Below are 25,433 nucleotides of genomic sequence, written 5' to 3' on the forward strand. Positions count from 1 at the left end.
CTGGACAAGCAAAGTGCTGCATCTGTCCGCTGCCTCGCAGAATGAGGAACCACTGTGCATGTTCGCTGTGTCACAAAAAAGCAGACTGCTGAATCTGTTGGCTGCCTCACGAGCAAGCAAAATGCTGCACCTCTTCACTGCATCGCCAACAAGCAAACCGTGGCGTCTCTTCGCCACATGGCCAACTCACTAGCTGCTGCTTTTCTTCGATGCCTCCTAAACAAGCCCACCGCTGCATCTCTTGGATGCCTCGCCAACTAACTAACCGCTGCATCTCTTCGCTCCCTCGCCAAGATGCAAACGGCTGCGTCACTTCGCTGCGTTGCGAAGAAGCAAACCGCTGCATGTGTTCGCTGCCTCGCGAAATAACTAACCGGGGCGTCTCATCGCTGCCTCGCAGAATAACTAACCACTGTGGATGTTCGCTGTCTCACAAAAAAGCAGACTGCTGAATCTGTTCGCTGCCTTGCAAACAAGCACACCGCTGCATCTCTTCGCTGCCTCACGAACAATCAAACCGCTCTATCTGTTCGCTGCCTCGCACAAAAGCAAACCACGGTGCCTCTTTGCTGCCCTTTGCCAACAAGCAGACCGCTGCATCTCTTCGCTGCCTCGCAAGCTAACTAACCTCTGCCTCTCTTCGCTGCCTCTCCAAAAAGCAAACCGCTGCGTCTCTTCGCTGCCTGGCGAACACGTGGACCGCTGCGTCTATTCGCCGCATCACTAACTAACAAACGACTGCGTCTCTTCAGTGCCTCGCCAACTAACAAGCCGATACATCCGTTCACTGCCTCGCAAAAAAGCAATCACTGTGCCTATTGGCTGACACAAAAAGCAAAACAGAGCGTCTCTTCGCTCCTCGCGAAAAAGCACACCGCTGCCTCGGGTCGCTGCCTCGCCAACTAGCAAAGTGCTGCCGCGCTTCGCTTCCACGCGAAAAAGCAATCCGTGATGCCACTGCGCCACCTGCTGGACAAGCAAAGTGCTGCATCTGTCCGCTGCCTCGCAGAATGAGGAACCACTGTGCATGTTCGCTGTGTCACAAAAAAGCAGACTGCTGAATCTGTTGGCTGCCTCACGAGCAAGCAAACTGCTGCACCTCTTCACTGCATCGCCAACAAGCAAACCGTGGCGTCTCTTCGCCACATGGCCAACTCACTAGCTGCTGCTTTTCTTCGATGCCTCCTAAACAAGCCCACCGCTGCATCTCTTGGATGCCTCGCCAACTAACTAACCGCTGCATCTCTTCGCTCCCTCGCCAAGATGCAAACGGCTGCGTCACTTCGCTGCGTTGCGAAGAAGCAAACCGCTGCATGTGTTCGCTGCCTCGCGAAATAACTAACCGGGGCGTCTCTTCGCTGCCTCGCAGAATAACTAACCACTGTGGATGTTCGCTGTCTCACAAAAAAGCAGAATGCTGAATCTGTTCGCTGCCTCGCAAACAAGCACACCGCTACATCTCTTCGCTGCCTCACGAACAATCAAACCGCTCTATCTGTTCGCTGCCTCGCACAAAAGCAAACCACGGTGCCTCTTTGCTGCCCTTTGCCAACAAGCAGACCGCTGCATCTCTTCGCTGCCTCGCAAGCTAACTAACCTCTGCCTCTCTTCGCTGCCTCTCCAAAAAGCAAACCGCTGCGTCTCTTCGCTGCCTGGCGAACACGTGGACCGCTGCGTCTATTCGCCGCATCACTAACTAACAAACGACTGCGTCTCTTCAGTGCCTCGCCAACTAACAAGCCGATACATCCGTTCACTGCCTCGCAAAAAAGCAATCACTGTGCCTATTGGCTGACACAAAAAGCAAAACAGAGCGTCTCTTCGCTCCTCGCGAAAAAGCACACCGCTGCCTCGGGTCGCTGCCTCGCCAACTAGCAAAGTGCTGCCGCGCTTCGCTTCCACGCGAAAAAGCAATCCGTGATGCCACTGCGCCACCTGCTGGACAAGCAAAGTGCTGCATCTGTCCGCTGCCTCGCAGAATGAGGAACCACTGTGCATGTTCGCTGTGTCACAAAAAAGCAGACTGCTGAATCTGTTGGCTGCCTCACGAGCAAGCAAACTGCTGCACCTCTTCACTGCATCGCCAACAAGCAAACCGTGGCGTCTCTTCGCCACATGGCCAACTCACTAGCTGCTGCTTTTCTTCGATGCCTCCTAAACAAGCCCACCGCTGCATCTCTTGGATGCCTCGCCAACTAACTAACCGCTGCATCTCTTCGCTCCCTCGCCAAGATGCAAACGGCTGCGTCACTTCGCTGCGTTGCGAAGAAGCAAACCGCTGCATGTGTTCGCTGCCTCGCGAAATAACTAACCGGGGCGTCTCATCGCTGCCTCGCAGAATAACTAACCACTGTGGATGTTCGCTGTCTCACAAAAAAGCAGACTGCTGAATCTGTTCGCTGCCTTGCAAACAAGCACACCGCTGCATCTCTTCGCTGCCTCACGAACAATCAAACCGCTCTATCTGTTCGCTGCCTCGCACAAAAGCAAACCACGGTGCCTCTTTGCTGCCCTTTGCCAACAAGCAGACCGCTGCATCTCTTCGCTGCCTCGCAAGCTAACTAACCTCTGCCTCTCTTCGCTGCCTCTCCAAAAAGCAAACCGCTGCGTCTCTTCGCTGCCTGGCGAACACGTGGACCGCTGCGTCTATTCGCCGCATCACTAACTAACAAACGACTGCGTCTCTTCAGTGCCTCGCCAACTAACAAGCCGATACATCCGTTCACTGCCTCGCAAAAAAGCAATCACTGTGCCTATTGGCTGACACAAAAAGCAAAACAGAGCGTCTCTTCGCTCCTCGCGAAAAAGCACACCGCTGCCTCGGTTCGCTGCCTCGCCAACTAGCAAAGTGCTGCCGCGCTTCGCTTCCACGCGAAAAAGCAATCCGTGATGCCACTGCGCCACCTGCTGGACAAGCAAAGTGCTGCATCTGTCCGCTGCCTCGCAGAATGAGGAACCACTGTGCATGTTCGCTGTGTCACAAAAAAGCAGACTGCTGAATCTGTTGGCTGCCTCACGAGCAAGCAAACTGCTGCACCTCTTCACTGCATCGCCAACAAGCAAACCGTGGCGTCTCTTCGCCACATGGCCAACTCACTAGCTGCTGCTTTTCTTCGATGCCTCCTAAACAAGCCCACCGCTGCATCTCTTGGATGCCTCGCCAACTAACTAACCGCTGCATCTCTTCGCTCCCTCGCCAAGATGCAAACGGCTGCGTCACTTCGCTGCGTTGCGAAGAAGCAAACCGCTGCATGTGTTCGCTGCCTCGCGAAATAACTAACCGGGGCGTCTCTTCGCTGCCTCGCAGAATAACTAACCACTGTGGATGTTCGCTGTCTCACAAAAAAGCAGAATGCTGAATCTGTTCGCTGCCTCGCAAACAAGCACACCGCTACATCTCTTCGCTGCCTCACGAACAATCAAACCGCTCTATCTGTTCGCTGCCTCGCACAAAAGCAAACCACGGTGCCTCTTTGCTGCCCTTTGCCAACAAGCAGACCGCTGCATCTCTTCGCTGCCTCGCAAGCTAACTAACCTCTGCCTCTCTTCGCTGCCTCTCCAAAAAGCAAACCGCTGCGTCTCTTCGCTGCCTGGCCAACACGTGGACCGCTGCCTCTATTCGCCGCATCACTAACTAACGAACGACTGCGTCTCTTCAGTGCCTCGCCAACTAACAAGCCGATACATCCGTTCACTGCCTCGCAAAAAAGCAATCACTGTGCCTATTGGCTGACACAAAAAGCAAAACAGAGCGTCTCTTCGCTCCTCGCGAAAAAGCACACCGCTGCCTCGGGTCGCTGCCTCGCCAACTAGCAAAGTGCTGCCGCGCTTCGCTTCCACGCGAAAAAGCAATCCGTGATGCCACTGCGCCACCTGCTGGACAAGCAAAGTGCTGCATCTGTCCGCTGCCTCGCAGAATGAGGAACCACTGTGCGTGTTCGCTGTGTCACAAAAAAGCAGACTGCTGAATCTGTTGGCTGCCTCACGAGCAAGCAAACTGCTGCACCTCTTCACTGCATCGCCAACAAGCAAACCGTGGCGTCTCTTCGCCACATGGCCAACTCACTAGCTGCTGCTTTTCTTCGATGCCTCCTAAACAAGCCCACCGCTGCATCTCTTGGATGCCTCGCCAACTAACTAACCGCTGCATCTCTTCGCTCCCTCGCCAAGATGCAAACGGCTGCGTCACTTCGCTGCGTTGCGAAGAAGCAAACCGCTGCATGTGTTCGCTGCCTCGCGAAATAACTAACCGGGGCGTCTCATCGCTGCCTCGCAGAATAACTAACCACTGTGGATGTTCGCTGTCTCACAAAAAAGCAGAATGCTGAATCTGTTCGCTGCCTCGCAAACAAGCACACCGCTACATCTCTTCGCTGCCTCACGAACAATCAAACCGCTCTATCTGTTCGCTGCCTCGCACAAAAGCAAACCACGGTGCCTCTTTGCTGCCCTTTGCCAACAAGCAGACTGCTGCATCTCTTCGCTGCCTCGCAAGCTAACTAACCTCTGCCTCTCTTCGCTGCCTCTCCAAAAAGCAAACCGCTGCGTCTCTTCGCTGCCTGGCGAACACGTGGACCGCTGCCTCTATTCGCCGCATCACTAACTAACGAACGACTGCGTCTCTTCAGGGCCTCGCCAACTAACAAGCCGATACATCCGTTCACTGCCTCGCAAAAAAGCAATCACTGTGCCTATTGGCTGACACAAAAAGCAAAACAGAGCGTCTCTTCGCTCCTCGCGAAAAAGCACACCGCTGCCTCGGGTCGCTGCCTCGCCAACTAGCAAAGTGCTGCCGCGCTTCGCTTCCACGCGAAAAAGCAATCCGTGATGCCACTGCGCCACCTGCTGGACAAGCAAAGTGCTGCATCTGTCCGCTGCCTCGCAGAATGAGGAACCACTGTGCATGTTCGCTGTGTCACAAAAAAGCAGACTGCTGAATCTGTTGGCTGCCTCACGAGCAAGCAAACTGCTGCACCTCTTCACTGCATCGCCAACAAGCAAACCGTGGCGTCTCTTCGCCACATGGCCAACTCACTAGCTGCTGCTTTTCTTCGATGCCTCCTAAACAAGCCCACCGCTGCATCTCTTGGATGCCTCGCCAACTAACTAACCGCTGCATCTCTTCGCTCCCTCGCCAAGATGCAAACGGCTGCGTCACTTCGCTGCGTTGCGAAGAAGCAAACCGCTGCATGTGTTCGCTGCCTCGCGAAATAACTAACTGGGGCGTCTCTTCGCTGCCTCGCAGAATAACTAACCACTGTGGATGTTCGCTGTCTCACAAAAAAGCAGACTGCTGAATCTGTTCGCTGCCTCGCAAACAAGCACACCGCTACATCTCTTCGCTGCCTCACGAACAATCAAACCGCTCTATCTGTTCGCTGCCTCGCACAAAAGCAAACCACGGTGCCTCTTTGCTGCCCTTTGCCAACAAGCAGACCGCTGCATCTCTTCGCTGCCTCGCAAGCTAACTAACCTCTGCCTCTCTTCGCTGCCTCTCCAAAAAGCAAACCGCTGCGTCTCTTCGCTGCCTGGCCAACACGTGGACCGCTGCGTCTATTCGCCGCATCACTAACTAACGAACGACTGCGTCTCTTCAGTGCCTCGCCAACTAACAAGCCGATACATCCGTTCACTGCCTCGCAAAAAAGCAATCACTGTGCCTATTGGCTGACACAAAAAGCAAAACAGAGCGTCTCTTCGCTCCTCGCGAAAAAGCACACCGCTGCCTCGGTTCGCTGCCTCGCCAACTAGCAAAGTGCTGCCGCGCTTCGCTTCCACGCGAAAAAGCAATCCGTGATGCCACTGCGCCACCTGCTGGACAAGCAAAGTGCTGCATCTGTCCGCTGCCTCGCAGAATGAGGAACCACTGTGCGTGTTCGCTGTGTCACAAAAAAGCAGACTGCTGAATCTGTTGGCTTTCTGCCGAACAAGCAAACTGCTGCACCTCTTCACTGCCTCGCCAACAAGCAAACCGTGGCGTCTCTTCGCCACATGGCCAACTCACTAGCTGCTGCTTTTCTTCGATGCCTCCTAAACAAGCCCACCGCTGCATCTCTTGGATGCCTCGCCAACTAACTAACCGCTGCATCTCTTCGCTCCCTCGCCAAGATGCAAACGGCTGCGTCACTTCGCTGCGTTGCGAAGAAGCAAACCGCTGCATGTGTTCGCTGCCTCGCGAAATAACTAACCGGGGCGTCTCTTCGCTGCCTCGCAGAATAACTAACCACTGTGGATGTTCGCTGTCTCACAAAAAAGCAGACTGCTGAATCTGTTCTCTGCCTCGCAAACAAGCACACCGCTGCATCTCTTCGCTGCCTCACAAACAATCAAACCGCTCTATCTGTTCGCTGCCTCGCACAAAAGCAAACCACGGTGCCTCTTTGCTGCCCTTTGCCAACAAGCAGACCGCTGCATCTCTTCGCTGCCTCGCAAGCTAACTAACCTCTGCCTCTCTTCGCTGCCTCACCAAAAAGCAAACCGCTGCGTCTCTTCGCTGCCTGGCCAACACGTGGACCGCTGCCTCTATTCGCCGCATCACTAACTAACGAACGACTGCGTCTCTTCAGTGCCTCGCCAACTAACTAGCCGATACATCTGTTCACTGCCTCGCAAAAAAGCAATCACTGTGCCTATTGGCTGACACAAAAAGCAAAACAGAGCGTCTCTTCGCTCCTCGCGAAAAAGCACACCGCTGCCTCGGGTCGCTGCCTCGCCAACTAGCAAAGTGCTGCCGCGCTTCGCTTCCACGCGAAAAAGCAATCCGTGATGCCACTGCGCCACCTGCTGGACAAGCAAAGTGCTGCATCTGTCCGCTGCCTCGCAGAATGAGGAACCACTGTGCATGTTCGCTGTGTCACAAATAAGCAGACTGCTGAATCTGTTGGCTTTCTGCCGAGCAAGCAAACTGCTGCACCTCTTCACTGCATCGCCAACAAGCAAACCGTGGCGTCTCTTCGCCACATGGCCAACTCACTAGCTGCTGCTTTTCTTCGATGCCTCCTAAACAAGCCCACCGCTGCATCTCTTGGATGCCTCGCCAACTAACTAACCGCTGCATCTCTTCGCTCCCTCGCCAAGATGCAAACGGCTGCGTCACTTCGCTGCGTTGCGAAGAAGCAAACCGCTGCATGTGTTCGCTGCCTCGCGAAATAACTAACCGGGGCCTCTCTTCGCTGCCTCGCAGAATAACTAACCACTGTGGATGTTCGCTGTCTCACAAAAAAGCAGACTGCTGAATCTGTTCGCTGCCTCGCAAACAAGCACACCGCTGCATCTCTTCGCTGCCTCACGAACAATCAAACCGCTCTATCTGTTCGCTGCCTCGCACAAAAGCAAACCACGGTGCCTCTTTGCTGCCCTTTGCCAACAAGCAGACCGCTGCATCTCTTCGCTGCCTCGCAAGCTAACTAACCTCTGCCTCTCTTCGCTGCCTCTCCAAAAAGCAAACCGCTGCGTCTCTTCGCTGCCTGGCCAACACGTGGACCGCTGCCTCTATTTGCCGCATCACTAACTAACGAACGACTGCGTCTCTTCAGTGCCTCGCCAACTAACAAGCCGATACATCCGTTCACTGCCTCGCAAAAAAGCAATCACTGTGCCTATTGGCTGACACAAAAAGCAAAACAGAGCGTCTCTTCGCTCCTCGCGAAAAAGCACACCGCTGCCTCGGTTCGCTGCCTCGCCAACTAGCAAAGTGCTGCCGGGCTTCGCTTCCACGCGAAAAAGCAATCCGTGATGCCACTGCGCCACCTGCTGGACAAGCAAAGTGCTGCATCTGTCCGCTGCCTCGCAGAATGAGGAACCACTGTGCGTGTTCGCTGTGTCACAAAAAAGCAGACTGCTGAATCTGTTGGCTGCCTCACGAGCAAGCAAACTGCTGCACCTCTTCACTGCATCGCCAACAAGCAAACCGTGGCGTCTCTTCGCCACATGGCCAACTCACTAGCTGCTGCTTTTCTTCGATGCCTCCTAAACAAGCCCACTGCTGCAACTTCTGGATGCCTCGCCAACTAACTAACCGCTGCATCTCTTCGCTCCCTCGCCAAGATGCAAACGGCTGTGTCACTTCGCTGCGTTGCAAAGAAGCAAACCGCTGCATGTGTTCGCTGCCTCGCGAAATAACTAACCGGGGCGTCTCATCGCTGCCTCGCAGAATAACTAACCACTGTGGATGTTCGCTGTCTCACAAAAAAGCAGAATGCTGAATCTGTTCGCTGCCTCGCAAACAAGCACACCGCTACATCTCTTCGCTGCCTCACGAACAATCAAACCGCTCTATCTGTTCGCTGCCTCGCACAAAAGCAAACCACGGTGCCTCTTTGCTGCCCTTTGCCAACAAGCAGACTGCTGCATCTCTTCGCTGCCTCGCAAGCTAACTAACCTCTGCCTCTCTTCGCTGCCTCTCCAAAAAGCAAACCGCTGCGTCTCTTCGCTGCCTGGCGAACACGTGGACCGCTGCCTCTATTCGCCGCATCACTAACTAACGAACGACTGCGTCTCTTCAGGGCCTCGCCAACTAACAAGCCGATACATCCGTTCACTGCCTCGCAAAAAAGCAATCACTGTGCCTATTGGCTGACACAAAAAGCAAAACAGAGCGTCTCTTCGCTCCTCGCGAAAAAGCACACCGCTGCCTCGGGTCGCTGCCTCGCCAACTAGCAAAGTGCTGCCGCGCTTCGCTTCCACGCGAAAAAGCAATCCGTGATGCCACTGCGCCACCTGCTGGACAAGCAAAGTGCTGCATCTGTCCGCTGCCTCGCAGAATGAGGAACCACTGTGCATGTTCGCTGTGTCACAAAAAAGCAGACTGCTGAATCTGTTGGCTGCCTCACGAGCAAGCAAACTGCTGCACCTCTTCACTGCATCGCCAACAAGCAAACCGTGGCGTCTCTTCGCCACATGGCCAACTCACTAGCTGCTGCTTTTCTTCGATGCCTCCTAAACAAGCCCACCGCTGCATCTCTTGGATGCCTCGCCAACTAACTAACCGCTGCATCTCTTCGCTCCCTCGCCAAGATGCAAACGGCTGCGTCACTTCGCTGCGTTGCGAAGAAGCAAACCGCTGCATGTGTTCGCTGCCTCGCGAAATAACTAACCGGGGCGTCTCTTCGCTGCCTCGCAGAATAACTAACCACTGTGGATGTTCGCTGTCTCACAAAAAAGCAGACTGCTGAATCTGTTCGCTGCCTCGCAAACAAGCACACCGCTACATCTCTTCGCTGCCTCACGAACAATCAAACCGCTCTATCTGTTCGCTGCCTCGCACAAAAGCAAACCACGGTGCCTCTTTGCTGCCCTTTGCCAACAAGCAGACCGCTGCATCTCTTCGCTGCCTCGCAAGCTAACTAACCTCTGCCTCTCTTCGCTGCCTCTCCAAAAAGCAAACCGCTGCGTCTCTTCGCTGCCTGGCCAACACGTGGACCGCTGCGTCTATTCGCCGCATCACTAACTAACGAACGACTGCGTCTCTTCAGTGCCTCGCCAACTAACAAGCCGATACATCCGTTCACTGCCTCGCAAAAAAGCAATCACTGTGCCTATTGGCTGACACAAAAAGCAAAACAGAGCGTCTCTTCGCTCCTCGCGAAAAAGCACACCGCTGCCTCGGTTCGCTGCCTCGCCAACTAGCAAAGTGCTGCCGCGCTTCGCTTCCACGCGAAAAAGCAATCCGTGATGCCACTGCGCCACCTGCTGGACAAGCAAAGTGCTGCATCTGTCCGCTGCCTCGCAGAATGAGGAACCACTGTGCGTGTTCGCTGTGTCACAAAAAAGCAGACTGCTGAATCTGTTGGCTTTCTGCCGAACAAGCAAACTGCTGCACCTCTTCACTGCCTCGCCAACAAGCAAACCGTGGCGTCTCTTCGCCACATGGCCAACTCACTAGCTGCTGCTTTTCTTCGATGCCTCCTAAACAAGCCCACCGCTGCATCTCTTGGATGCCTCGCCAACTAACTAACCGCTGCATCTCTTCGCTCCCTCGCCAAGATGCAAACGGCTGCGTCACTTCGCTGCGTTGCGAAGAAGCAAACCGCTGCATGTGTTCGCTGCCTCGCGAAATAACTAACCGGGGCGTCTCTTCGCTGCCTCGCAGAATAACTAACCACTGTGGATGTTCGCTGTCTCACAAAAAAGCAGACTGCTGAATCTGTTCTCTGCCTCGCAAACAAGCACACCGCTGCATCTCTTCGCTGCCTCACAAACAATCAAACCGCTCTATCTGTTCGCTGCCTCGCACAAAAGCAAACCACGGTGCCTCTTTGCTGCCCTTTGCCAACAAGCAGACCGCTGCATCTCTTCGCTGCCTCGCAAGCTAACTAACCTCTGCCTCTCTTCGCTGCCTCACCAAAAAGCAAACCGCTGCGTCTCTTCGCTGCCTGGCCAACACGTGGACCGCTGCCTCTATTCGCCGCATCACTAACTAACGAACGACTGCGTCTCTTCAGTGCCTCGCCAACTAACTAGCCGATACATCTGTTCACTGCCTCGCAAAAAAGCAATCACTGTGCCTATTGGCTGACACAAAAAGCAAAACAGAGCGTCTCTTCGCTCCTCGCGAAAAAGCACACCGCTGCCTCGGGTCGCTGCCTCGCCAACTAGCAAAGTGCTGCCGCGCTTCGCTTCCACGCGAAAAAGCAATCCGTGATGCCACTGCGCCACCTGCTGGACAAGCAAAGTGCTGCATCTGTCCGCTGCCTCGCAGAATGAGGAACCACTGTGCGTGTTCGCTGTGTCACAAAAAAGCAGACTGCTGAATCTGTTGGCTGCCTCACGAGCAAGCAAACTGCTGCACCTCTTCACTGCCTCGCCAACAAGCAAACCGTGGCGTCTCTTCGCCACATGGCCAACTCACTAGCTGCTGCTTTTCTTCGATGCCTCCTAAACAAGCCCACCGCTGCATCTCTTGGATGCCTCGCCAACTAACTAACCGCTGCATCTCTTCGCTCCCTCGCCAAGATGCAAACGGCTGCGTCACTTCGCTGCGTTGCGAAGAAGCAAACCGCTGCATGTGTTCGCTGCCTCGCGAAATAACTAACCGGGGCCTCTCTTCGCTGCCTCGCAGAATAACTAACCACTGTGGATGTTCGCTGTCTCACAAAAAAGCAGACTGCTGAATCTGTTCGCTGCCTCGCAAACAAGCACACCGCTGCATCTCTTCGCTGCCTCACGAACAATCAAACCGCTCTATCTGTTCGCTGCCTCGCACAAAAGCAAACCACGGTGCCTCTTTGCTGCCCTTTGCCAACAAGCAGACCGCTGCATCTCTTCGCTGCCTCGCAAGCTAACTAACCTCTGCCTCTCTTCGCTGCCTCTCCAAAAAGCAAACCGCTGCGTCTCTTCGCTGCCTGGCCAACACGTGGACCGCTGCCTCTATTCGCCGCATCACTAACTAACGAACGACTGCGTCTCTTCAGGGCCTCGCCAACTAACAAGCCGATACATCCGTTCACTGCCTCGCAAAAAAGCAATCACTGTGCCTATTGGCTGACACAAAAAGCAAAACAGAGCGTCTCTTCGCTCCTCGCGAAAAAGCACACCGCTGCCTCAGTTCGCTGCCTCGCCAACTAGCAAAGTGCTGCCACGCTTCGCTTCCACGCAAAAAAGCAATCCGTGATGCCACTGCGCCACCTGCTGGACAAGCAAAGTGCTGCATCTGTCCGCTGCCTCGCAGAATGAGGAACCACTGTGCATGTTCGCTGTGTCACAAATAAGCAGACTGCTGAATCTGTTGGCTTTCTGCCGAACAAGCAAACTGCTGCACCTCTTCACTGCATCGCCAACAAGCAAACCGTGGCGTCTCTTCGCCACATGGCCAACTCACTAGCTGCTGCTTTTCTTCGATGCCTCCTAAACAAGCCCACCGCTGCATCTCTTGGATGCCTCGCCAACTAACTAACCGCTGCATCTCTTCGCTCCCTCGCCAAGATGCAAACGGCTGCGTCACCTCGCTGCGTTGCGAAGAAGCAAACCGCTGCATGTGTTCGCTGCCTCGCGAAATAACTAACCGGGGCGTCTCTTCGCTGCCTCGCAGAATAACTAACCACTGTGGGTGTTCGCTGTCTCACAAAAAAGCAGACTGCTGAATCTGTTCGCTGCCTCGCAAACAAGCACACCGCTGCATCTCTTCGCTGCCTCACGAACAATCAAACCGCTCTATCTGTTCGCTGCCTCGCACAAAAGCAAACCACGGTGCCTCTTTGCTGCCCTTTGCCAACAAGCAGACCGCTGCATCTCTTCGCTGCCTCGCAAGCTAACTAACCTCTGCCTCTCTTCGCTGCCTCTCCAAAAAGCAAACCGCTGCGTCTCTTCGCTGCCTGGCCAACACGTGGACCGCTGCCTCTATTTGCCGTATCACTAACTAACGAACGACTGCGTCTCTTCAGTGCCTCGCCAACTAACAAGCCGATACATCCGTTCACTGCCTCGCAAAAAAGCAATCACTGTGCCTATTGGCTGACACAAAAAGCAAAACAGAGCGTCTCTTCGCTCCTCGCGAAAAAGCACACCGCTGCCTCGGTTCGCTGCCTCGCCAACTAGCAAAGTGCTGCCGGGCTTCGCTTCCACGCGAAAAAGCAATCCGTGATGCCACTGCGCCACCTGCTGGACAAGCAAAGTGCTGCATCTGTCCGCTGCCTCGCAGAATGAGGAACCACTGTGCGTGTTCGCTGTGTCACAAAAAAGCAGACTGCTGAATCTGTTGGCTGCCTCACGAGCAAGCAAACTGCTGCACCTCTTCACTGCATCGCCAACAAGCAAACCGTGGCGTCTCTTCGCCACATGGCCAACTCACTAGCTGCTGCTTTTCTTCGATGCCTCCTAAACAAGCCCACTGCTGCAACTTCTGGATGCCTCGCCAACTAACTAACCGCTGCATCTCTTCGCTCCCTCGCCAAGATGCAAACGGCTGTGTCACTTCGCTGCGTTGCAAAGAAGCAAACCGCTGCATGTGTTCGCTGCCTCGCGAAATAACTAACCGGGGCGTCTCTTCGCTGCCTCGCAGAATAACTAACCACTGTGGGTGTTCGCTGTCTCACAAAAAAGCAGACTGCTGAATCTGTTCGCTGCCTCGCAAACAAGCACACCGCTGCATCTCTTCGCTGCCTCACGAACAATCAAACCGCTCTATCTGTTCGCTGCCTCGCACAAAAGCAAACCACGGTGCCTCTTTGCTGCCCTTTGCCAACAAGCAGACCGCTGCATCTCTTCGCTGCCTCGCAAGCTAACTAACCTCTGCCTCTCTTCGCTGCCTCTCCAAAAAGCAAACCGCTGCGTCTCTTCGCTGCCTGGCCAACACGTGGACCGCTGCCTCTATTCGCCGCATCACTAACTAACGAACGACTGCGTCTCTTCAGTGCCTCGCCAACTAACTAGCCGATACATCTGTTCACTGCCTCGCAAAAAGCAATCACTGTGCCTATTGGCTGACACAAAAAGCAAAACAGAGCGTCTCTTCGCTCCTTGCGAAAAAGCACACCGCTGCCTCGGGTCGCTGCCTCGCCAACTAGCAAAGTGCTGCCGCGCTTCGCTTCCACGCAAAAAAGCAATCCGTGATGCCACTGCGCCACCTGCTGGACAAGCAAAGTGCTGCATCTGTCCGCTGCCTCGCAGAATGAGGAACCACTGTGCATGTTCGCTGTGTCACAAAAAAGCAGACTGCTGAATCTGTTGGCTGCCTCACGAACAAGCAAACTGCTGCACCTCTTCACTGCCTCGCCAACAAGCAAACCGTGGCGTCTCTTCGCCACATGGCCAACTCACTAGCTGCTGCTTTTCTTCGATGCCTCCTAAACAAGCCCACCGCTGCATCTCTTGGATGCCTCGCCAACTAACTAACCGCTGCATCTCTTTGCTCCCTCGCCAAGATGCAAACGGCTGCGTCACTTCGCTGCGTTGCGAAGAAGCAAACCGCTGCATGTGTTCACTGCCTCGCGAAATAACTAACCGGGGCCTCTCTTCGCTGCCTCGCAGAATAACTAACCACTGTGGGTGTTCGCTGTCTCACAAAAAAGCAGACTGCTGAATCTGTTCGCTGCCTCGCAAACAAGCACACCGCTGCATCTCTTCGCTGCCTCACGAACAATCAAACCGCTCTATCTGTTCGCTGCCTCGCACAAAAGCAAACCACGGTGCCTCTTTGCTGCCCTTTGCCAACAAGCAGACCGCTGCATCTCTTCGCTGCCTCGCAAGCTAACTAACCTCTGCCTCTCTTCGCTGCCTCTCCAAAAAGCAAACCGCTGCGTCTCTTCGCTGCCTGGCCAACACGTGGACCGCTGCCTCTATTCGCCGCATCACTAACTAACGAACGACTGCGTCTCTTCAGGGCCTCGCAAACTAACTAGCCGATACATCTCTTCACTGCCTCGCAAAAAAGCAATCACTGTGCCTATTGGCTGACACAAAAAGCAAAACAGAGCGTCTCTTCGCTCCTCGCGAAAAAGCACACCGCTGCCTCGGTTCGCTGCCTCGCCAACTAGCAAAGTGCTGCCGCGCTTCGCTTCCACGCAAAAAAGCAATCCGTGATGCCACTGCGCCACCTGCTGGACAAGCAAAGTGCTGCATCTGTCCGCTGCCTCGCAGAATGAGGAACCACTGTGCATGTTCGCTGTGTCACAAATAAGCAGACTGCTGAATCTGTTGGCTGCCTCACGAGCAAGCAAACTGCTGCACCTCTTCACTGCATCGCCAACAAGCAAACCGTGGCATCTCTTCGCCACATGGCCAACTCACTAGCTGCTGCTTTTCTTCGATGCCTCCTAAACAAGCCCACCGCTGCATCTCTTGGATGCCTCGCCAACTAACTAACCGCTGCATCTCTTCGCTCCCTCGCCAAGATGCAAACGGCTGTGTCACTTCGCTGCGTTGCGAAGAAGGAAACCGCTGCATGTGTTCGCTGCCTCGCGAAATAACTAACCGGGGCGTCTCTTCGCTGCCTTGCAGAATAACTAACCACTGTGGATGTTCGCTGTCTCACAAAAAAGCAGACTGCTGAATCTGTTTGCTGCCTCACAAACAAGCACACCGCTGCATCTCTTCGCTGCCTAACGAACAATCAAACCACTCTATCTGTTCGCTGCCTCGCGCAAAAGCAAACCACGGTGCCTCTTTGCTGCCCTTTGCCAACAAGCAGACCGCTGCATCTCTTCGCTGCCTCGCAAGCTAACTAACCTCTGCCTCTCTTCGCTGCCTCTCCAAAAAGCCCACCGCTGCATCTCTTGGATGCCTTATAAACTAACTAACCATCTTGTCTCTTTGCTTCCTCATGAAGAAGCAAACCGCTGTGTCTCTTCAGTGTGTCGCAAATTAAATGCTTCGTGTGTTCACTGCCTGGCAAAAAAGCAGACCGCTGCGTGTATTCGCTGACTCGCAGAAAGCAAACCACGGTGTCTGTTTCCTGCTTGGCGAACAAGGAAACCGCAAATGTGGTTCGCTACGTTTCAAACTAACCAACGACTGCGCCTGCTCCCTGCCTCGCAAACTAAACGCTGCGTCCCTTCACTGCCTGGCAAAGCGCCGTGTCCCTTCGCGCCCCACTGCCTAGCAAAGTGCCGAGTGCCTTCGCCACATCGCCGCCTAGTAAAGTGCTGTGTCCCTTTGCTACCTCGTCTGCTAGGAAATCGCCATGTCCCTTCACTGACTCTCCTGCTAGCAAGGTACTGAGACCCTTCGCCGCCTAGCAAATCGCTGCGTGCCTTCGTCACCTCACCGCCTAGCAAAGCGCCATCTCCCATCACCGCCTAGCAAAGCACTGCGTTCCTTCACCGCCTTGCCTACTAGCACACCGCTGTGACCCTTCACCGCCTAGCAAAGCACAGCGTGCCTTCGTCACCTCGCCAACTAACAAAGAGCTACGTGCCTCCACCTCCTGGCAAAGTGCCATTTCCCTTTGCCGCCTGGCCGCCTAGCAAAGCACTGCGTACCTCCGCCCCCTCACCGCCTACCAAAGCGCTGCCTCCCTTGGTTGCCTAGCTAAGCGTTGCGTCCCTTCGCCACCTCGCCTGCTAGGAAATCACCATGTCCCTTTGCCGACTCACCTGCTAGCAAAGCGCCAAGTCCCTTCGCCACCTCACCACCTAGCAAAATGCTGTCTCCCTTCGGCACCTAGCAAAGCACCGTGTCCCTTCACCACCTCGCAGCCTAGCAAAGCGCCGAGTCTCTTCGCCACCAACAAAGCGCTGCCTCCCTTCGCCGCCTAGCAAAGCGCTGTGTCCCTTCGCTGACTCGCCTGCTAGCACAGCGCCGTGTGCCTTCACCACCTCACTGCCAAACAAAGCGCCGCGTCCTATCACCGCCAAGCAAAGCACCGCATCCCTTCGCCTCCTCGCTGCCTAGCAAAGCACTGTGTGCCTTCGCCTCCTCGCCACCTAGCAAGTCTCCATGGCCTGTCGCTGCCAAGCAAAGCGCCGTGTCTCATCACCGCATCAGTGCCTCACCGCCTCACTGCCTCGCACACAGCTGCATCCCTTTTCCCCTCGCCGGCTAGCAATACGCCGAGTCTCTTTGCTGCCTACCAAAGCGCTGCATGCCTTTGTCGCCTCACCGCCTAGCAAAGCGCTGTCTCCCATCGCCACCCAGCAAAGCGCTGCCTCCCTTCACCACCTTGCCGACTAGCACAAAGCTGTGAACCTTCGCCGCGTAGCAAAGCACCGCGTGCCTTCGTTACCTTGCCAGCTAGCAAAGCGCTACATGCCTCCACCTCCTGGCAAAGCGCCATTTCCCTTCGCCGCCTCGCCGCCTAGCAAAGCGCTGAGTCTCTTTGCCGCCTACCAAAGCACTTCCTCCCTTTGCCACATCGGCACCTCGCCACCTGGCCACCTAGCAAAGCGCCTAGTCTCTCCACCCCCTCACTGCTGACCAAAGCGTCGTGTCCCAGAGCAGCCTTGCCGCCTAACAAATCACTGCGTCCCTTCACCGCCTACCAAAGCGCTGCCTCCCTTCGCCACCTAGCAAAGCACTGCGTCCCTTTGCCGCCTCGCCTGCTAGGAAATCGCCACGTCCCTTTGCCGACTTGCCTGCTAGCAAAGCGCCGAGTCCCTTCATCACCTCACCGCCTAGTAAAGTGCTGTGTCCCATTGCCGCCTTGCCGCCTTGCCGGCTAGCACAGTGCCGTGTCCCTTCACCACCTCACCATCAAACAAAGCACCGCGTCCTATCGCCGCCAAGAAAAGCGCCGCGTCCCTTCGCCTCCTCACCGCCTCGCAAAGCTCTGTGTGCCTTGGCCGCCTGGTAAACCGCTGTGTCCTTCGGCGTGCCAGCATGTCGGCGCCTCGCTGCCTAGCACACCGCTGCCTCCCTTTTTCCGCTCACCATCCAGCAAAGTGCTGCGTGCCTTCGCCACCTACCAAAGCTCGGCGTCCTGTCGCCGTCTAGCAAAGTGCCGTGTCCCTTCGCCTCCTCGCCGCCTAGCAGAGCTCCAAGTCCCTTTGCCACCTCGCAGCCTAGCAAAGCGCCGTGGCCCTTTGCTGCCTCTCTGGCAAGCACACTGCTGCCTGGCTTTTCCCCCCTCACCACCTAGCAAAGCGCCTGGCCGCCTCACCGCTTAGCTAAGCCATGTGTCCCTTTGCCACCTCAACGCCTAGCAAAGCGCTGTGTCCCTTCATTGCCTCGCCTGCTAGGAAATTGCCATGTCCCTTCGCCGACTTGCCTGCTAGCAAAGCGCCGAGTCCCTTCACCGCCTGGCAAAGCGCTGCCTGCCTTCACCACCTAGCAAAGCGCTGTGTCCCTTCACCGCCTCGCCTGCTAGGAAATCACCATGTCCCTTCGCCGACTTGCCTGCTAGCAAAGCGCCGTTGCCCTCTGCCACCTCGCTGCCTAGCAAAGCGCTGCCTCCCTTCGCCACGTCGGTGCCTCGCAGCCTGGCCGCCTAGCAAAGCACTGCAACCCTCCGTCCCCTCACTGCCTACCAAAGTGTCATGTCCCGGAGCAGCCTCGCTGCCTAGCAAAGAACTGTGTGCCTTCGCCCCCTCACCGCCTAGCAAAGCGCCGTGTCCCTTCGCCTCCTCACCGCCTAGCAAAGCGTCATGTCCCTTCGCCTCCTCACAGCCTAGCAAAGCGCTGAGTCTCTTCGCTGCCAACAAAGTGCTGCCTCCCTTTGCTGCCTACCAAAGCGCTGCGTCCCTTCACCACCTCGCCTGCTAGGAATCGCCATGTCCCTTCGCCGACTTGCCTGCTAGCAAAGCGCCGAGTCCCTTCACCGCCTACCAAAGCTCTGTGTGCCTTTGCCTGATCGCAGCCTACCAAAGCACCGTGTCCCTTCGCCTCCTTGCCACCTAGCAAAGCGCCGAGTCTCTTCCCCGCCTACCAAAGCGCTGCCTCCCTTCGCCGCCTACCAAAGCTCTGCCTCCCTTCACCACATTGGCGCCTCGCTGCCTGGCCGCCTAGCAAAGTGCTGCGTGCCTCCGCCCCCTCACCGCCAACCAAAGCGTTGTGTCCCAGAGCAGCCTCGCTGCCCAGCAAAGCGCCGTGGCCCTTTGCCACCTCGCCACCTAGCAAAGCACTGCGTCCCTCCGCCCCCTCACTGCCTACCAAAGCGTCATGTCCCATAGCAGCCTCGCCGCCTAGCAAAGAACCGTGTGCCTTCGCCTCCTCACCGCCTAGCAAAGCGTCATGTCCCTTCGCCTCCTCACAGCCTAGCAAAGCGCTGAGTCTCTTCGCTGCCAACAAAGTGCTGCCTCCCTTTGCTGCCTACCAAAGCGCTGCGTCCCTTCACCACCTCGCCTGCTAGGAATCGCCATGTCCCTTCGCTGACTTGCCTGCTAGCAAAGCGCCGAGTCCCTTCACCGCCTACCAAAGCTCTGTGTGCCTTTGCCTGATCGCAGCCTACCAAAGCACCGTGTCCCTTCGCCGCCTACCAAAGCGCCAAGACTCTTCACAGCCTTGCCGCCTAGCAAAGCGCCGTGTCCCTTCGCTTCCTTGCCACCTAGCAAAGCGCCGAGTCTCTTCCCCGCCTACCAAAGCGCTGCCTCCCTTCGCCGCCTACCAAAGCTCTGCCTCCCTTCACCACGTTGGTGCCTTGCTGCCTGGCCGCCTAGCAAAGTGCTGCGTCCCTCCACCCCCTCACCGCCAACCAAAGTGTCGTGTCCCAGAGCAGCCTCGCTGCCCAGCAAAATGCCGTGGCCCTTCGCCACCTCGCCACCTAGCAAAGCACTGCGTCCCTCCGCCCCCTCACTGCCTACCAAAGCGTCGTGTCCCAGAGCAGCCTCACTGCCCAGCAAAGTGCTGCGTGCCTTCGCCTCCTCGCCACATAGCAAAGCGCTGCGTGCCTTTGCCTCCTCGCCGCCTAGCAAAGCGCCAAGTGCCTTCACCCCCAAGCAAAGCTTGGCATCCTGTCACCATCTAGGCTGATGGTGTCGTCGCGAGGTGCCCTTCCCAATGATGTCTTTTGTTCTGAGTAGTTAATCAAAGTGGCCAGAGGCATTTCTCCACTTTGTGTCTGCGCAGACCCTTGCAGAGAGGGGAGATGCCACCTCACAAGAAGTCAGGCCTCTGAGGGCGATGGGTGGCTCTGAGACAGCTGTCCTTGGTCAGCAGTGGAGGGGGCAGCTCCAGAGCTGCTGGCGCCTTTGGAAAGAGTCTCAGAATAGCCGGTTCCTTGAGGCTGCAATGGGGGAGACATATGGAGGTAGGGAATCCAATGCCCTGGTCAAAGCGGTCGCAGTAGAGGAGGTATCTGGGGGCCTTTTGCAGTGCAGTTTTGATTATCTCCAGTCTTTGATTATCTTGGAGATCTGAGAAGCCTCTCTGGATCCGTGTGCCGCAGTTTGGCCACCATCACGGAGAAAAAGGTTTCTTCTTAATGTCTCAGAAGCATTTCCCATTGTCCGATTTTCCCTGTTGCCTCTCATGCTACTAGCGTGCACCTCCAAGAAAATTCAGCTCCATCTTCTCTGTACCCTCCATAAGGTAGCTGTGCACAGCATGAAGATTCCCCTTGGCCTTCTCTTGTCTAGGCTGAACAAACCCAGCTCTCGCAGCCTCTCCTTGTATGCCACACGCTGCAGCCCCTGACCGTCTTGGTGTCCCTGTGCTGGACTCCCTGCTGTGTGTTAGTGCCTTTGCAGAATTGGAGGGCCCATACAGGAGCTGGTACACAGACATGGTCTCCCCTGTGCCAAAAAGTGGGATAGAACGTCTCAGTGGCCCTGCTGGCTGTGCTCTCAGCAATACAGCTCAGCATAGAGGGGAGACATCTGCCCCTGACTATCGTGACTATGTAAGACCAGCAGAACTGATAGTAACACTCCGGTTCGTTCGTTCGTTCTCTTTCTTTCTTTCTTTCTTTCTTTCTAGGTTACTGCACTCATGGAGGCTCCCAGTGCAGTCATAGAGCCCCTGAGGATGGAGGCAGGATGCCAGGATGTGTCCATGTAGCTGTCGACATCTTTGCCGGCATCGTGAGCCCTCTGTGAAAGCACCTGCAAGTGGATGAGATGAGGCTTCGTACAGATGCGAAGGCTTCCATAATTGTACCTGGCTTCCCTGGGTGACATGGGGTGTGGGTTCACCTCCTGGTACCTCTGCTGTGCTTCAAATTCCGCCTCCCACAACTGCTGTTACTGCCAGCCCCCTCAGCAAATGCTATTGTGCCCCCTCCTTTTCCTAGAAGGTTGCGGTGCCATATAGGATGAGTGCAAGACCCTTATAATAAATGCCAGCATCTCTTGGGTGCCTTTGTGTGAGTGCCCCAAAGCGTCTGTAGCTTGATCTGAGGAAATCTCAGAGCTCTTGGGCTCCTGGCATTGCAAGGGGTGAAGATGTGCCCAGGGCCAGGCTGTGGAGCTCAGACAGCTGCTGCAGAGCCTGCACAGCCAGGACAGCTGTCATTTCAGCAGACCTGCTGTCTGGGACTGTCTCATTGCTTGGGTCTCATGTCAAAGCCTCTGCACCCTTTTCCCCTTCACAGGGGCTCCTTGTGCAAGTAACTAAAGGAAAGGAACGGAGGTTCCTTTGGGCTCAGGAGGCCTTCAGGACTCTCAAATGATTCTACACTGTATCTGTAACTTTTGTATTACTAAACAAGATCCGCATCTGCCCATCCCTAGCTGGAGATTCCTGAGGGGATAGGGGTGGAAAGCAGCAGCCTGCTGTGCCCAAAGAAAGCAGGATCCTTCCCTCTGAAAACAGCAGCATCACCCAAGGAGGCAGCTCTGTGCCTGACCTTGTGCTGCTCATTTGCACAGGCCTTGTGAGCCCAGAGTGCCTTGGCCACCTTGTGGTGTTACCGCAAGAGCTTGCCTGTGTGTCTGGGTTGAGGAGCCAAGAGATGGCATCGAGCAGAGCAGTGGCTGGGGAGTGTGCAAGTGGCGAGCCTCCTGCATGCATCTCTCTGTGCTGGCACTTGGTTGTACCTAGCAGAAGAGCCAGTTCTGTGGGGCAGAGACAGTGTGTTTGTAGACTAGCTGGCACAGCAACAGTCTGGCATCAGGTTGATGGCTGTTGCAGTGCCGAGTTGATCTGAGAGTGTCAGAAGCCCTTTCCCGTGGAGCTGCTCCCTCAGGTGGTCTCTGTCCCTAGAAATTCACTAGAAATGGAAGTGGCGTCCTGCTGTCATTGTGTAGGTGCTGCAGTGCAAAGGCTCCCAGCTTGGACTTGATGGTACTAAAGGAAAAGCAAGACCAATTGTTCTCTTTTGTGATTTGTGTGCAGGGTGCCAGAGTGGAGCTGTGCCATGATCTATCATGCCAGAGTCTTTCCAGGAGATGAAAGCTGTTTGCAGAAGACTGTTCTGTACGGAATGATAACAGCGTAATCAAGGGATGTGAGAGTGGCCGAGGTGAGCTTGTCCTCTGTGAAGGTTTGCACTTTTCAGATCCCTTGTGACTCTGTCCCAGATAGGGCAGCAGCAGGCACGTCGATGCCATTTGTGCTTGTGAGGTGAGTTGTGCATCTGAAGCTGGTAGGCCAACAGCATGCCCATAGCTTTGGTGATGCTGGTGAGGCCCCTTGTGTCTCAGTGACTCGTAAACTGGGAGCAGGCCCTTTACTGCTGTTTGTGCTTTTGTGGTCAGTTGTGTCTCATTCCCTAAGAGGCCAGGAGCAGATATATGGCTTCATGGCTGCCTGTGAGGTCACTTTAGCCTCAGCACCTGACAGTCCGTCTCGATGCATATGGCTGCTGTTTGTGTTTGTGGAGTCATTCGGCCAGAGTATCTGCTAGAGCACAAGCAGCCACATTACTCCTTTTTATACTTGTGAGGTGAATTTGCTTCAGTACATGATTAGACAGCATAAAGTGCGCTGCTGCTTTTCTGTTTGTGAGGTCACTTGTGCCTCGGGGCCTGATAGGCAAGTGCTGGACATGTGGCTGCTGTTAGCGGTTGTGAGGTCAGTTTTGCCTCAGAGACTCATAGGCCAGTGCTGGTGATGTGGCTGCTGTTTGTAGTTGTGAAGTCACTTGTGCCTCAGTGCCTGATATGCAATGTCTGGCGATTTGGCTGTTGTTTGTAGTAGTGAGGACTATTTTCCCTTACTACTTGATAGGCCAGTGGTGGTCATGTGGCTGCAGTTTGTGGTTGTAAGGTCACTTGTGCCTGAGGGCCTGAGAGGCCAGTGGTGGTCCTGTGGCTGTAGTTTGTGATTATGAGGTCTGTTTTGTCTCAGTGCCTGATAGGCCAGTGCTGGTGATGTGTCTGCAGTTTGGGGTTGTGAGGTCACTTGTGCCTTAGGGCTGATAGGCCAGGGTTAGGTAAATGGCTGTTGTTTGTAGTTGTGAGGTCACTTGTGCCTCAGTGCCTGATAGGCCAGTGCTGGTCATGTGGCTGCTGTTTGTGGTTGTAAGGTCACTTGTGCCTCAGTGCCTGAGAGACCAGTGCTGGTTCTGTGGCTGCAGTTTGTGGTTGTGAGGTCACCTATGCCTCAGGGCCTGTTATACGAGCGCTAGGTAAATGGAGACTCTTCGTTGTTGTGAGGTCACTTGTGCCTCAGGGCCTGGTAGGTCAGTGCTGGTGATGTGGCTGCAGTTTGTGTTTGTGAGATCACTTGTGTCTCAGTGTCTGAGAGGCCAGTGCTGGTCATGTGGCTGTTGTTTGTGTTTGTGAGGTCACTTGTGCCTCAGGGCCTGATAGGCCAGTGCTAGGGAAATGGCTACCCTTTGTTGTTGTGAGGTGACTTGTGCCTCCGGGCCTGATAGGCCAGTGCTGGTCCTGTGAATGTAATTTGTGGTTGTGAGGTCACTTGTGGCTCAGTTGCTGATAGGCCAGTGAGGGTCCTGTGGATGCAGTTTGTGGTTGTGAAGCTCATTTGTGCCTCAGTGCCTGATATGCCGGTGCTGGTTGTTAGAGAATATCGGAGTGAAGCTGTCTAGAATTAATTGCTTAGCATAACTTGCTTAGCATTAGTAGCTAAATTTGCTGTAGCCTTAGGCCTCAGGCTGTGAACTTTTACTTAGATAAGTAAAAGGGGGCCCCAGAGCCGGTTCAAGCTGGAGAGATAAAGAAGGTACATGGACAGTAGGAGTAGCCAACCTTGAAGATAAGAAGCAGCCTGCCTAGAGACAATGAAGGGGCCCAATTAAAAAGGGGAAGAACCCAGACCTAACTATTACTATTGGTCCAAACTACCGCTTAAGGGGTGGGGAATTTAGATTGTAAGGGTGTAATTGCCCAGGGATTTCTTTGTTCAGGGTCCCTCTTCAGAGGCACCGAGCTCGAGCTGTAATTACCACACGTGTATCATTAAATTTTATTTCTCTCCTATCTGACTTTGAACTTCTGCCTCAGCGGGAACCTAGGGTCGGACCCTGTTATGGAGGCCGGCAAGCCTAATTTTCCATAACACTAGTCATGTGGCTGCAGTTTGTGGTTGTGAGGTCACTTGTGCCTCAGGGCCTGATTGGCCCGATGGGAGACTGCACTTCGCTAGGCGGCGAGGCTGTGAAGGGAATTGGCGCTTTGCTAGGAGGCGAGGAGTGAAGAAAGACGACACTGGTAGGCGAGGAGGTGAAGGCACGCAGTGCTTTGGTAGGCAGCGAAGAGACTCGGCGCTTTGCTAGGCGTCGAGGCAGCGAAGGGAAACGGTGCTTTGCCAGGAGGTGGAGGGACGTAGCACTTTTCCAGGTGGCGATGGGAGACGGCGCTTTGCTAGGAGGCGAGGCGGCGAAGGTACGCAGCGATTTGGTAGGCGGTGAGGGACTCAGCACTTTGCTATGCGGCGAAGGGTCTCGGTGCTTTGCTAGCCGGCGAGGGGGAAAAGGGATGCAGCTGTGTGCGAGGCAGCGAGGCACCGAAGCGGCGATGGGATGCAGCGCTTTGTGTGGCAGCGACAGGCCACAGAGCTTTGCTAGGCGGCAAGGAGGCAAAGGCAATCAGCGATTTGGTAGGCGGTGAAGGGACTCGGCCCTTCAGTGGGCAGTGAAGGGACTCAGCCCTTTGGTGGGCGGTGAGGAGGCGAAGGCAAACAGTGCTTTGCTAGGTGGCGAAGGGACTCGTCGCTTTGGTAGGCAGCGAGGAGGCGAAGGCACGCAGTGCTTTGCTAGGCGGCGAGGTGGCAAAGGAACTCAGCGCTTTGCTAGGCTGTGAGGCGGCCAAGGGACTCGGAGCTCTGCTAGGTGGCGAGCAGGCGAAGACATGCAGAGCTTTGCTACACGGCGAGCAGGCAAAGGCATGCAGAGCTTTGCTAGGCGGTGAGGAGGGGAAGAGATACGGCGCTTTGCTAGGCGGCAACAGGACGTGAAGCTCTGGCAGGCGGCAAAGGCACGCGGCACTTTGCTGGACGGTGAGTGGGAAAAGGGAGGCAGTGGTGTGCTAGGCAGCGAGGCACGGACCTGTCGACATGCCAAAGGATGCAGCGGTTTGCAGAGGTCTACGCAGGTACATCTCCAGCACAGCTGAGCTGAGAATTTCCTGGGGATGGTGTGAACTCCAGTGAGGCCAGGGGTGCGCAGCCCTGCCTGCCTCCCGCAGAGGCACTGGAGAGAGTCGCTGTGACGCTGAGAGTCGTGAGATCACGCTGAAGGCATTCAGCTTGGAGCAGAGCCCATCATGCCTCCTGCTTTGAATAAAAATTTCTGAAGCTTTTTCCCCCCAGCAATCCTTGGTGATCCTCAGGTGAATGGTGACTGAAATCCTAGTGTGCAGAGAATGGCAATGAAGGCAGATGGAGCAGGATAGTGTGGAATCAGGAGAGAATTCAGGAAGAAAGATAAGGGGGCACAAAGGAGAAACAGTACGTGGCAGACAAAACACACCACCCTTTTGCAACATGAGTAACAAACTAGCTGGTGAAGGCCAGACAGTTTGTTCCAGCTGCAGGGCGGAGGAGGGAGCGATATGGAGGTATCACAGTCCGCCCCGACCACAAAGGGTTGCATACGGAAAAAATAATTGCTGCTCACGGACTAACTGTTGACCTATAGTACCCCTAGCCTCATTATCCCTGCTTACCATATTAAAAAGCATACCCTTTGCTGCATAACAATATGTAAATAAGGGGGGCATACCCCC

Source organism: Apteryx mantelli, unplaced genomic scaffold (genome assembly GCF_036417845.1).
Source record: "Apteryx mantelli isolate bAptMan1 unplaced genomic scaffold, bAptMan1.hap1 HAP1_SCAFFOLD_39, whole genome shotgun sequence".
Lineage (NCBI taxonomy): Eukaryota > Metazoa > Chordata > Aves > Apterygiformes > Apterygidae > Apteryx > Apteryx mantelli.